At 47.6% G+C, this 13,091-nt stretch overlaps 1 protein-coding gene across 2 annotated transcripts in view; it reads right to left on the reverse strand.

Annotated features, from left to right (window-relative positions):
* Positions 1-12,214, reverse strand: part of LOC123346488 (butyrophilin subfamily 1 member A1-like) — a 111,774-nt gene extending 99,560 nt beyond the window's left edge. For both annotated transcript variants that reach the window (XM_044983918.1, XM_044983917.1), the window contains exon 1: positions 12,109-12,214. The gene's annotated coding sequence lies outside the window, so the exon portion shown is untranslated. The remainder of the gene's footprint in view (positions 1-12,108) is intronic.
* Between the last annotated feature and the right edge of the window lie 877 nt (positions 12,215-13,091).

Below are 13,091 nucleotides of genomic sequence, written 5' to 3' on the forward strand. Positions count from 1 at the left end.
ACTGCATGCCATTCTAGGTGGGTCTGCCACCACTGCCCCACCAGTGACCGTGGACTCAGTGGATGGCATAGTGAACCTGGACAGTTCCTCCTCGATGTTCGCCGATGTGGAAGATGAGGAACGGTCTGTGGAGGACGGCGCAGGCGACAGCGAACACAATACCGCTTTCCCTGACAGCCAGGATCTCTTCATCACCCTCACAGAGATCCCCTACCAACCCTCCCCGGCCGTTAACCCGGACTCTGAATCAGGGGAAGGATCAGGCGGTAAGTGCTATAAACATGTAAACATTTATTTTTTATAAAACAGGTATAAAAAATAGAAATACTATATATAAAATTTTCAATGAAAAACTATATGAAAAGTAGGTCCACACATATAGAGATTGAACAATAATCCTCCAGGGACAATTCAAGAAAGGTCTCATTTAGGTCCTCGAAAAGCCTCCGCAGGAGGTTCCTGGGGAGAGGTGCCTTGTTGGGTGCTCCGTGGAAGCACACTCTTCCGCGCCAGGACATCCTTATGTAGATGGGAATCATCGCCTCCACAAGCATGGCCGCATATGGTCCTGGTCTCTGCAGGGCTTCCCTTAGCATCCGCTCTTTGTGACTCCGAGGGACCCGCATCAGGGTAATCTCGTTCATGAAATGCTGCATCTAATTAGGGCAATTAGTGTATTGTTACTGTTGTGAATGGTTGACTTTTACTTTGCATAACAATGACCCTCGCTTAACAGCCACGTGTTGTAGGCCACATAGGAAAAGCATACATTGATCTTTCCCGTGCACTGGCGGGAGTGGCTGGAAAAGGGTCAGAGTATATGATTTCCAGATTGCCTTTAGCGGGAGGGCACAGCTATCCATTAACTGATAAGCAGAATGTACTGTAAGGCTTACCAGGACTGTCTGCTAGACGGATTCAGCTATCTCTCCCCACTTGTCCGCTCTCCTGTGCAATGTCGCAGCCAATGAGAGCGTATTCCGAAATCTCGAACTTGTCCTGAGATCTCGTGAGACTTGTTGCCCTGTATGGTCTTGTTCAGAGAAACTGACTAGACTGTGTTCACTGTTCGCAAACATGTATCTATTCAAGGAAATCAGTTACTTTTCCCATCACACAGCTTCGGCTCTTTCCCGGACTGCCCCGGCATCCCCCTCGCAGAGACTGGCGCAGATTAGGCGGCGAAAGAAAAAGACTAGGGACGAGATGTTCGCGGAACTGATGGCTTGCTCCAGAGCCGAGGCGGCAGAGCAGAGACAGTGGAGGGAGACCCTATGTCAACAGCATCGCACACACATCGAACGGGAGGACAGGTGGCGGCAGGAAGACCAGCAGGCGACTCAAACGCTGCTTGGGCTAATGAGGGAGCAAACGGACACGCTCCGGCGCCTTGTTGATGTTATGCAGGACCGCAGGCAGGAGGACAGAGCCCCCCTGCAGTGTATCTGCAACTGCCCTCCCCCACCAAGAAGTCCTGCCCCCCCTTCACCCAAAAGTACAAGACGGCGGGGCGGTAGGGGCCGTGAGAACTGTCACTGCACCACTGCATAGCGCTAATGTACCACACACCTCTCACGCTATAAATTTGTAGAAGTGCTTCCCTTACAGGCTCACCCAGTCCCAAATCCAAGTTTCATCCCCCCAGTGTGTATTAGATTATTAAAAGCTGTTTGCTGTTATTCACTGTTTCGGACACGTCTTTCGTGTCAGAGGATTTTTTTGTGTATGGGGGGGGGAGGGGATTTATAATTGCACGGTATAGCCTACATTACCAGGGTACAGACTTGGGGCCATGATCAACTGCAGGGCACACACACACTGCAGTCAGTAGGCACCAGGGTCACTCTGTGTGGTGTATGCTGCCCCGGGTCATTCTGTGATGTGTATGCTTGTCCAGGGTCCTAGCGCCTACCACCCCCTTAATGTTAAGGCACGCTGCCCTTACCATGCACTTCCACCGTAGCAACGAGCCTCTCCGCTGCCCTGAGCCCCTTCCTGCAATCCCTCCTCTTCATGCACAACCACTTGCAACCGTCCCCCACCCCAGAGACCTATGTAGGAGCAGGAGGATGTCATTCCTCTATGGAACAAGCGGTCTGTACATCAGTGCACACCGTGCCCAGCACAGTATGCGTCCATGTTTCAACACCTGAACAGAAATGCAAAGTAAAACAAAGATTTATTAATAATGAGTGTTACAATTAATTTGCTTTAAAACGTGCTTTGGAAGTGGGGGAAACTTGGAGAACGGGGTATGTAACCGCAGATCGAAATCGACACATACAGACACAGGCCCAGGGTCAGTTTCTCTTGAAAGCAAGTGGAGAGTCATAGTTTACCCTGCTCTCTGAGGAAACTTGCTTTCAAAGCCTCCCGGATACACAGCGCTTCCCGCTGGGATATTCTCTTGGCATGGGTGTCTGGCTGAGCGTAAACTGCAGCCAGGCGATTTGCCTCAACCTCCCATCCGGACAAAAAGGTCTCGCCCTTGCTCTCACAGAGATTGTGTAGCACACAGCAAGCAGCAATAACTACGGAGATATTCTTTTCGCTGATGTCCGAGCGAGTCAGTAAACTCCGCCATCTCCCCTTGAGACGTCCGAAAGCACACTCCACCACCATTCTGCACTTGCTCAGCCGGTAGTTGAAGAGTTCCTTCTCTCTGTCCAAGGCGCCTGTATAGGGCTTCATGAGCCAGGGCATTAGCGGGTAGGCTGGGTCCCCGAGGATCACTGTAGGCATCTGCACATCCCCAACCGTTATTTTGTGGTCCGGGAAGAAAGTACCTGCCTGGAGGCGTTTAAACAGACCAGAGTTCCTGAACACACGCGCGTCATGAACCTTGCCCGCCCACCCAACGAAGATGTTGGTAAAACGTCCCCTATGGTCTACCAGTGCTTGCAGCACCATTGAAAAGTAGCCCTTTCGGTTAATGTACTCGCTGGCCTGGTGGGCTGGTGCCAGGATAGGGATGTGAGTCCCATCTATAGCCCCACCGCAGTTTGGGAATCCCATCGCGGCGAAGCCATCTATGATGTCCTGGACGTTTCCGAGAGTCACTACCTTTGAGAGAAGTTGCTCAACGATTGTGTGGGCTACTTCAATCACAGCAACCCCCACGGTAGATTTGCCCACACCAAAGTGGTTCGCTACTGACCGGTAGCTGTCTGGCGTTGCAAGTTTCCAGAGGGCTATGGCCACTCTCTTCTGCACACTCAGGGCTGCTCGCATCCGGGTGTCCTGGCGCTTCAGGGCAGGGGACAGCAAGTCACAGAGTTCAAGGAAAGTGCCCTTACGCATCCTGAAGTTTCGCAGCCACTGTGATTCATCCCAGACCTGCAGCACTATGCGGTCCCACCAGTCCGTGCTTGTTTCCCGGGCCCAGAATCGCCGTTCCACACCATGAACTTGACCCATTGCCACCATGATCTCCACGGCGTGGTGTAACCTGCTTTCTGAGAGGTCTGCGCCACTCTGTGAATTCCTGTCCTCACCGCGCTGCCGGAGCCTCCTCGCACGATTTCTCAGCAGCTGACTGTGGAAGAGGTGGACGATAAGGTGCGAGGAGTTGACAACGGCCATAAGTGCAGCGATGATCACAGCGGGCTCCATGCTCGCAGTGCTGTGGCGTACGCGCTGTAACCGACAAGAGAAGGGTGCGAACAGATTTCCCGCCGGAGCTTTCAGGGAGGGAGGGCGTGATTGACGGTTCAATGACAACAGTTACCCCAAAGCACCCTCGACACATTTTTCCCCCAGGAGGCATTGGGAGCTCTACCCAGCATTCCAATGGGCAGCGGGGACTGCGGGAACTGTGGGATAGCTTCCCACAGTGCACCGCTTCCAAAGTCGACGCCAGCCCCGTTACTGTGGACTCAGAAATTCGAATTAGTGTATTTACTGTGGATACACAAATTTGACTTAAGTAGATTCGAAATAGTCTTGTAGTGTAGACAAGGCCTAAGGTGTTTAAGTTTTTACATTTTATGTCTATGTATATTGTGTAGATAGTAGAGTTTTAATCATAAATTGTAAACCTAGGTCTTTTCATGTGTTTATGGTTGCTTTACATTATAATATTTCACCTGTCCTGTTTATGTAACACTTTAAAAATCAGCAAAAGGGTTATATAAATAAAATTTATTATGAAACAAAAGGCAAAAAACTATTATGTACATAGTTTAGTCCTATTCAGAGTCTACTCAGCGCTTCTTGGCTTGTCTCTTGTATTCATTAAATGGAGCATCTCTTTTCACTGTCCAGCAATAGTCTGCAAGCATTGATGGGCACCATTTGCCCTGATAGCGTTTCTCCATTGTTTCAATGACCTGGTGAAATCGCTCGCTGTATTCGTCGCTCACTGCTCCGCAGTTCAGTGGAAAAAAATCTAGATGAGAGTGCAAAAAATGTATCTTTAGTGACACGTTGCAACCAAGGCTTTTGAATGCCTTGAGGAGGTTTTCCACCAACAACCTGTAGTTGTCTGCCTTGTTGTTTCCGAGAAAATTTATTGCCACTAACTGGAAGGCTTTCCATGCCGTCTTTTCCTTGCCACGCAGTGCATGGTCAAATGCATCATCTCAAAGAAGTTCACGAATCTGAGGACCAACAAAGACACCTTCCTTTATCTTAGCTTCACTTAACCTTGGAAATTTTCCACGGAGGTACTTGAAAGCTGCTTGTGTTTTGTCAATGGCCTTGACAAAGTTCTTCATCAGACCCATCTTGATGTGTAAGGGTGGTAACAAAATCTTCCTTGATTCAACAAGTGGTGGATGCTGAACACTTTTCCTCCCAGGCTCCAATGACTGTCGGAGTGGCCAATCTTTCTTGATGTAGTGGGAATCTCTCGCACGACTATCCCATTCACAGAGAAAACAGCAGTACTTTGTGTATCCAATCTGCAGACCAAGCAAGAGAGCAACAACCTTCAAATCGCCACAAAGCTGCCACTGATGTTGGTCATAGTTTATGCACCTCAAAAGTTGTTTCATGTTGTCATAGGTTTCCTTCATATGGACTGCATGACCAACTGGAATTGATGGCAAAACATTGCCATTATGCAGTAAAACAGCTTTAAGACTCGTCTTCGATGAATCAATGAACAGTCTCCACCCATCTGGATCGTGAACGATGTTGAGGGCTGCCATCACACCATCGATGTTGTTGCAGGCTACAAGATCACCTTCCATGAAGAAGAATGGGACAAGATCCTTTTGACAGTCACGGAACATGGAAACCCTAACATCACCTGCCAGGAGATTCCACTGCTGTAGTCTGGAGCCCAACAGCTCTGCCTTACTCTTGGGTAGTTCCAAATCCCTGACAAGGTCATTCCGTTCACCTTGTGTTATGAGGTGTGGTTCAGAGGAGGAGGATGGGAGAAAATGTGGGTCCTGTGACATTAATGGGTCAGGACCAGACGTTTCATCCTCTTCCTCTTTCTCGTCTGACTCAAGTGAGAATGATTCTGGTGCATCAGGAACCGGCAGTCCTTCTCCATGGGGTACTGGGCGTATAGCTGATGGAATGTTTGGATAATGCACAGTCCACTTTTTCTTCTTTGACACACCTTTCCAAACTGGAGGCACCATGCAGGAGTAACAATTGCTGGTATGATCTGTTGGCTCTCTCCAAATCATTGGCACTGCAAAAGGCATAGATTTCCTTTTCCTGTTCAACCACTGGCAAAGATTTGTTGCACAAGTGTTGCTCCATATGTGTGGGGCCCACCTCTTGTCCTGATCTCCAATTTTGCAGCCAAAATAAAGGTGATAGGTTTTCTTAACCATAGTGGTTATACTGCGCTTTTGTGATGCAAAAGTCACTTCACCACAAACATAGCAGAAGTTATCTGCACTACAAGTACGAGGCATCTCTGCTCACTTTGGCTAGACAGAAATGTGTCCCTTTGCAAAATCAAACACTGACAAATAAGAGAGCATGACACTGTATGATTTCTAGAGCTGATATAGGGCAATTTGTTCAGCAGAGTGATGTAAGCTTCGTTATGATTGCATCATCCATGACTTCTAGGAATAAAATGATGCAATTCATATCATGTATGACGCAATACCAGCTTCAGATTGCATCATTCATTGTTTTGCCTAAAAAGCAAGTACTGTCCAAACCCAGTCATAGATTTATTCATAGATCCAGTCAAAGATGTATTTTAGTCATTTCTGGTTTAAATTGAGATCCCTTCCCTTTATAACTCACTTATCCTCTGCCATTCCCAAGTCATGGGTCGTATATACTGACCCAATAGCATAACTTGAAAACTAGAGCCAATCAACAATTTTAAGCATCATTTTCGTTCTCAGTGACCCAGTATTTGTAAAGTTTGACTACATTTATTTCAGAAGCATTTTGGCTGTAGAGCAGTGTAATGGAAGTGCATTTGTGGGACAAATTTTCACAATGATGTTACAAGCCCTAGGGATCACCCAGAAATTCCACATTCCATACCGACCCCAGTCCTCTGGCCAGGTGGAAAGGCACAATTAAGGAGGCACTGCGAAAAGTAGTAAACCATACTGGTAAGGACTGGCCTGAGAAACTACCTCTGATCTTAGCTGCCATTCACAGTAGTGACAGGCTGAGAACTAAGATCCAGCCATATCAAATTCTTTTTGGACAACCAATGAAGTTAATGATTGATCCTAAACATTTTACTATACACCCAGAGGATCATCCTACAGCCACCCAGAATGATTATTTCCAATGGCTAAAGCAATTACAAGAGGATAAAACCACATTACAGTACAGCATCAATCAGGCTATTGAACATATGAATGAGAAAATGCAAAAACAAAGAACCAATGAACCCACTTTATAGGAGGTTGGAGATCAAGTAATGTATTTAAAATTGGGTAAGAAGGATCACACCTTAGAATCTAAATGGGTGGGTCCATATTCCATAGTTGATCGTCTCAGTCCTCTGGTATATCACATTGAGAAAGATGGTAAACTTAAATGGGTCCATGTATCCCAGATAAAACTGTTTTCTTAATAGCATGTGCTTCATCCCTTTGTAGGTATCACTGGCATCGAATCCCTTATAAGGAATCTAGAGAGCTTCAGCTGATTGCCTCCAATCAGAATACTGGTATCATAAACTAATCAACAATTTTATTTCCCTCTCACAAACTGCACAAGCGTTTACAGGAGAATTCCGCTGGAAGCAAAAATGTTACTATTTTGGGGATTCCTGGCACAATTATACACCTTGGGGACATCCAATGCACATTGGGGGATCCAGTGGTTTAATTTTACCACTGGAAACCAGATCCAAATTGTACCAATATTTAACCATACATTACATGGACCCTTTGAACTACTTACATTACATGTCTGGGTAAATAACACACCTTATGACCATGATTGTATATTTGAGGTTAGCTCACCTATCCAGCCTATAGTAGATTACAATCATCATTGTCACCCCGTCCTCCCTGGATACCATACATTCCCACCCTTTAAACCAGGACCCCTAGAGACCCGGACAATAACAGTATGGGTGAATGAAACCAAATTAGTAGGAAGTACCACAGTACTGTTTTTAAATGGTCCACAACCCATAAAAGTACCCTGTCCTCATTTGCTTAAGATGCAGCCTCCCACAGAGGCACAAGTGGCGCCATTAATTGTAACCTTACACCTTTCAATAAACTGGACCAGGAATAATTTAACTCTAACTCGGCCAGAATGCGCACACTATAGCTCCCCCCTCTTTGAAGCATGGTTCAAATCCTTACAACCAGAGCATCCCTTCCCGCGTCAGCGACAAGGGACAACAGATACCTTGTTAGGAAGTATAGGAACAGGGACCGGAAATCTAAATTTGGTAGATCTAGAAGCACTGAAAAATAAGGCCAGTGTGGTAGAAATATTGCATCGTACTATTGCCCAGGGGCAAGAGCACCAGATCGCTGAATTGGTGCAAACTGGGGCAGACACAATGAACTTGCAATGGCATACTTGGAAACATATTAACCAGGCGTTCTGGGCTCAATATGCCACCATGAGGGACATAATGAACAAAACAGCATTAGCATTGTGGTGTTCTGAACAACAAATATTAGCTATTATGCTGACAGAAAGGGAAATGGACTGGGTACGAGCTAAAGATATGACAGTCTTAACTCCTCTGCTGACAAAACATAAAAATAACCTTTCCCTCCCTTATGTTTCTGGATGGTACAAGGCCCTGGAATCAAACATGTACACATCAACCCTCATGGGGCACATCACTATACGGGTCCAACCACACAAATATAAAGTTACTCTGTGGCCCTTCATAGCCCTCCCAGTTCTTCAAGGCAGACATCTTTGGGCTCCTCGATTGGTGGGGACGTATTTAAATGAACAAGGGGAAATCATAGACCATTGCTTGTGTTCCAGGTGGACTGCACAACAATGGGTATGTCCCCCCTTACCAAAATTAGAAGAGCCCTGCTCCTTACAACATAAAAGCTTGGCAACTTGTTACTGGGATGAACTAGATAACAGTACCACAAAAGTGTATTTTGATAGGAAAAGTTGTGTCTGTGCCATTGGATTAGAGAGGCTTGTATGGCAAGACAAATACATCTCAGAACCGCCCGTAAAACAGTGTATGTGTAATATAACTATGTTAAAAACTCCCACCCGTTTAACCTATTACTTCCCAACTCATGAGGATAAAAGAACTAACATGCTGGATACCAGTAATATTCTAAACTTTAACTTCACTTTGGAAGTCAATTGGACAAATCTGTACAAATGAACAAGTTAGCCAACTGACTGAAACCACACGGACCCAGGTTCAAACATGCAGTTTGGCTATTTTACATCAGGGATCTGAAATATTAAGAGTATCTGCACAAGCAGAACAAATCATGATGCACCATTGGTATGATATTTTAAAGGGATGGTCCCCCCCTTGGTCTTCAACTTTAACAATTATGTTACATCCAATTGTTGTTTTCTTTATTCTGATAAGCTTAATGTTAATTATAATGTGTGGTATGTGCTGCTGGATGAAAAGTCTGTATTTTAAGCTAAAACCACAAGCTCACATTGTTTCCCAATATGTAGCCTTAAAACAATTGCATAAAGTGTGACCCATTCAATGCCCCTGGATTGAAGGTCAAAAGGGGGACAATGTAGAACCGATGTGAATGAAATTGTTTTTAGTTATTCACTGTATCATTGTAACTCCTGTTCACCATTTCATTACACTTGCCATTTTACTTACAATATAACTTCTGTTCACCATTTCATTACACTTGCTATTTTGCCTACATTGTAACTTCTGTGCAATATTGTAATTCAAAACCCATTTTAAAATGCATACTCCATTTTGTAGAAGGCTTGTACTGCAGCCTCCATTTTTGCAAGCCATACTGTAATTTTATTAGTCTAGTTGAGATGTGTGAATGAGGTATGTGTGGGTGACAGAATCAACCTTCAGCACCAGCCCGTACTGATGAGATAAAGTTCAAATACCAATGGCTGAAGAACTAGATAACAGCCCTAAACAAAGCAAGAAGCATCCACCCTAAAAAGAAAAGGACAAAAGAAACAACAGAAGGAAGATCAAAGCCAGGTCCCAGGCTGACAGTCACGCCTGCAATTGACGGGTGATCACCCAGAGGCCTAGAGACTTTGAATCCGAACTAAAAGCCTATAAAACGGAAGGGTGAGATGAGAGACTTTGGGTAACGTCCTGCTATCAACATCAAGGAGCATCGGTGCGCACCCAACAGAGACCCGGCTCCTCCTCGTGCTCAGCTTTCCTGGCCAGTTAGCTGCCACGAGCCAGGACCTGTGAACTCAAGCTACAACCAGGACCGGTAACTATCCAGCAGCTACATTTTGTGTGTGTGTGTGTGTGTGCATAATTTGCTAATAGTTACAGATCAATAATAAATGTGGCATCTTTGTCTTGACCCCTAAAATGATCCTGTATGGGTTTGTCTGTATAACACACCCCACAAAGACCCACACAACCCTCTGCCTCCCCGAGAGACCCCCAATGACCCTGTGCCCCTGTCACCACTCTCCAGAGAGCCCCCCCCCTTTTTGCCAAACAACTCCCCTCCCCCACTCCAGAGCTCCCTACAATCTCCCCCTTTGCCTTTGCCCCCACCCCAACCCATGCTCCCAGTCTATTGGCCGGGAGGCTCCCAGTCTATTGGCCAGCATGGCCAGTGGGAGCTGCACCTGTGGCGGTGCCTGCTTGCAGATGCAGACCTGCCTGGAAGTGCCGCCACAGCACAGTGTGCAAGGTGAGCAAGCCCTGGTTATCATCATCACAGGCCCAGCAATTCTCTGGGTATTTAATTTCACTGAGGCAAGTAATTCAGTCTACTCTTCCTTTCCAGACAGTTTGTGACTTCACCTGTAAGAAAACTTAGAATGTCTTTGCCAAGAAGTCCAGTTATAGTTTTTTTAACTTGAGAAGTAGATTTTCTGATTGTTCATAAGCTCATTTATTTTGTTAACTCGGTTTTATAGGCAATTTAAAAAGTCACTTGAATTGTACCTGTTTTTTTCCATTGGTCCAAAACCACATGGAAGATGTGCAGATTTTTATTTCTGTGGGCAAAACCACCCTGTGTAGAAATGTAAAGGTCGGAGCCAGAAAAGCTCTGCAAGGGTAAGGGTCTCTCAGGAAATTGTCTTCAAGTCATTCATTCTTCTGGGCAATCCATTCTACTGTTCCCTCCTATAGTGACAGTGATCAGTGTTTCCACCCACAGGGAGAGGCAGAAGACTGGGTCAACCCTGCAGTGACTCTGCCTCTACCTCTACCCTTGTTTTCTGTCTGCTCCCTCTACCAGCCCCTTTGGTCTCCCTAGGATTGCCCCTCCCATTACTCCCTCTGGGTCTTCTCTCTCTGGACCTTCTCATGAAGTAAAATCTGTCATGACAGGCTCTTATCTCTGTAATGTGTTTAATTTTGATGTATTTATTAAGTGTTAGTTAATGCACTATGGGAGTCCCCCCTCAGCCCTCTGTATAAGTTGATCCTGTTCTTTCCATATGTTTTGCCCATAGGGTTTTCTGCAGCCCTAGGGCAGCCAGCAATAACCCCTGTGCCTTTGCAATGGGTGAGGGAAGGGGACCATGAGACCCCTATTTATGTGATTTACAAGAAGTATTATCATTACTCAAGGTACCAAATATGTTTAAATGATATAAGTGCCTTGTAAAATCCCAAAGCAAGCTCATTTTCATTTCTCATATCATCTCATATACAGTATACACACATTTTTCATTAATTATATGAGTTGAAATTATTTATTATTATTATTATTATTAGCTAGGTTACTGTTTGGGGGGGGTTCAGTGTGGCAGAATGTGTGCTACTTTATGGGTTGAATGATTGAATGACATAATACCTCCCCGGCCCCATTGTCCCTCACTAAGTCTGGGAGGCTGTAGGGAAGGCCTAGTCTCACTGAATAAAGTCTTCTGCTGCAGCAGCTCAGTAGGTTAAGCTGCAATGACTAGGCATTGGGATGCCTGTGCCTTTAAGAACCCTGGGAAGCCGATGCTGAGAGGTTTTTGTCTGTGAGAGGGGAAATAAACAATCCCCTCTGCTGCACCCACCCCTCTGCCCCTGCCTGTGCCGGGGTTTTACCCGCTGGCACCCCCTCACCCCTGGACTTAACTCCGGCTCCTTCCACCCCCATCCCTGATTTTGCCCTTCAGCCCCTTCCTAACCCTGCTTTTAGCTGCTTGACCCCCCCGACCAGTCAATTTTCGCCCCCTGCTCAGACCCTGGCCACTCCCCTGCTCCGATTGGCCCCTTTACCCATTTTTAACCCTTGTAAAAAAGCCACAAGCAGAATCTCATCCCTAATAAGGGCCAGGTGAAGGGCGGTGGCTTCAGCAGATGTTCTGAGCATGCTCAGTTTGTGTGTGGCTGCAGAGCGCATCCTAAGCAGCAAATTCCTGCAGAGCGCAGGAAAAGCGGAAACATTTCACTTCACACGTTCGATTTTTCCTTTTATCGCTAACAACAAACAGCCCCCGAGCCCGGCGCCCCCCAGCCTGGCGTCCAGGCAGTCGCTTCGGTTACGTGCCCCTAAATCCGGCCCTTGTCCCCATGTCACTCACCGAGGCTGCAGCCCCAGTTCCGCACACGGGTCACGGAGCCGGAGGGTTTGGGACCGGATCCGTCAGCGTTACCGGTGTGACATTTGTAGCTGAATTGACGGGGCCGAGCCCCCCAGCCTGGGCCTTATAAACGCTTCAAAAGTGAAAGTAACGGTCAGTGTCCCTGGCTGGTTGGGGCGGAGCAAATTCCTCTTAAAGTACCAGCCCCCCCAGCCCCCGCAGGGCCCGGAGCTGGGGGGATGGGCCTGGCAGGGGCAGTTTGCAGGGTGAGCCAGTGTAGGGGTGTCAGTGCCCCCCCCCAGCTGCTGTTCCTGCCCCCCGGGATCGCTGGGTTCTCAGTAATTCCCCTGCCCAGCACCTCCCGGGCTGAGGACATAACGCAACAGCAGCAAAAAGCACCAGCCAGTTCCCCCCCCCCCCCCCCGTCATGCCACCGTCCTGGATGGAGGCAGAATGAGGAAGGTGGAAGGGGAGGGGGGATGCTGCCGGGGGAGGGGAGCTGAAATCCGGAGTGGGAAAGGGGGGGTGGTAGCGAGAAGCAACAGCTGATCAGTGCAGCGTGGGTGGGCGAATCAGAACGCACTGACTGTGACTCAGGCAGGCTGGAGCAGGCTCGGCTCCTGTAGGCGCTGAGGGGAGCGGGGCGGGGGGCGCTCAGGGAGGGCAGCAGCTCTAGGACTCACAACCCCTCCCCCCCCACCACCACCACTTGGGAGCAGAGCTGGGGCAAGAAGGGGCTGTTGGTGCAGAGTCACTTTCCTGCCTGGCCCCAGCCCTTTCCCCTGGGCCTCTCCCCAGAGGCGGCAGGTTTGGATAATTTTTGGTGGTGCTCAGAACGGGTCCAAGTCCCCCCTCCCCCGCCGCCTGCCTAAGGCTCTGGGAGGGAGTTTGGGTGCAGGAGGGGGTTCGGGCTCTGGGAGGGAGTTTGGGTGCAGGCTCTGGGATGGGGCAGGGGGTTGGGGTGCGGGAGGGGTCAGTGGGTC

The sequence above is a fragment of the Mauremys mutica genome, chromosome 12, assembly GCF_020497125.1.
Source record: "Mauremys mutica isolate MM-2020 ecotype Southern chromosome 12, ASM2049712v1, whole genome shotgun sequence".
Taxonomy (NCBI): domain Eukaryota; kingdom Metazoa; phylum Chordata; order Testudines; family Geoemydidae; genus Mauremys; species Mauremys mutica.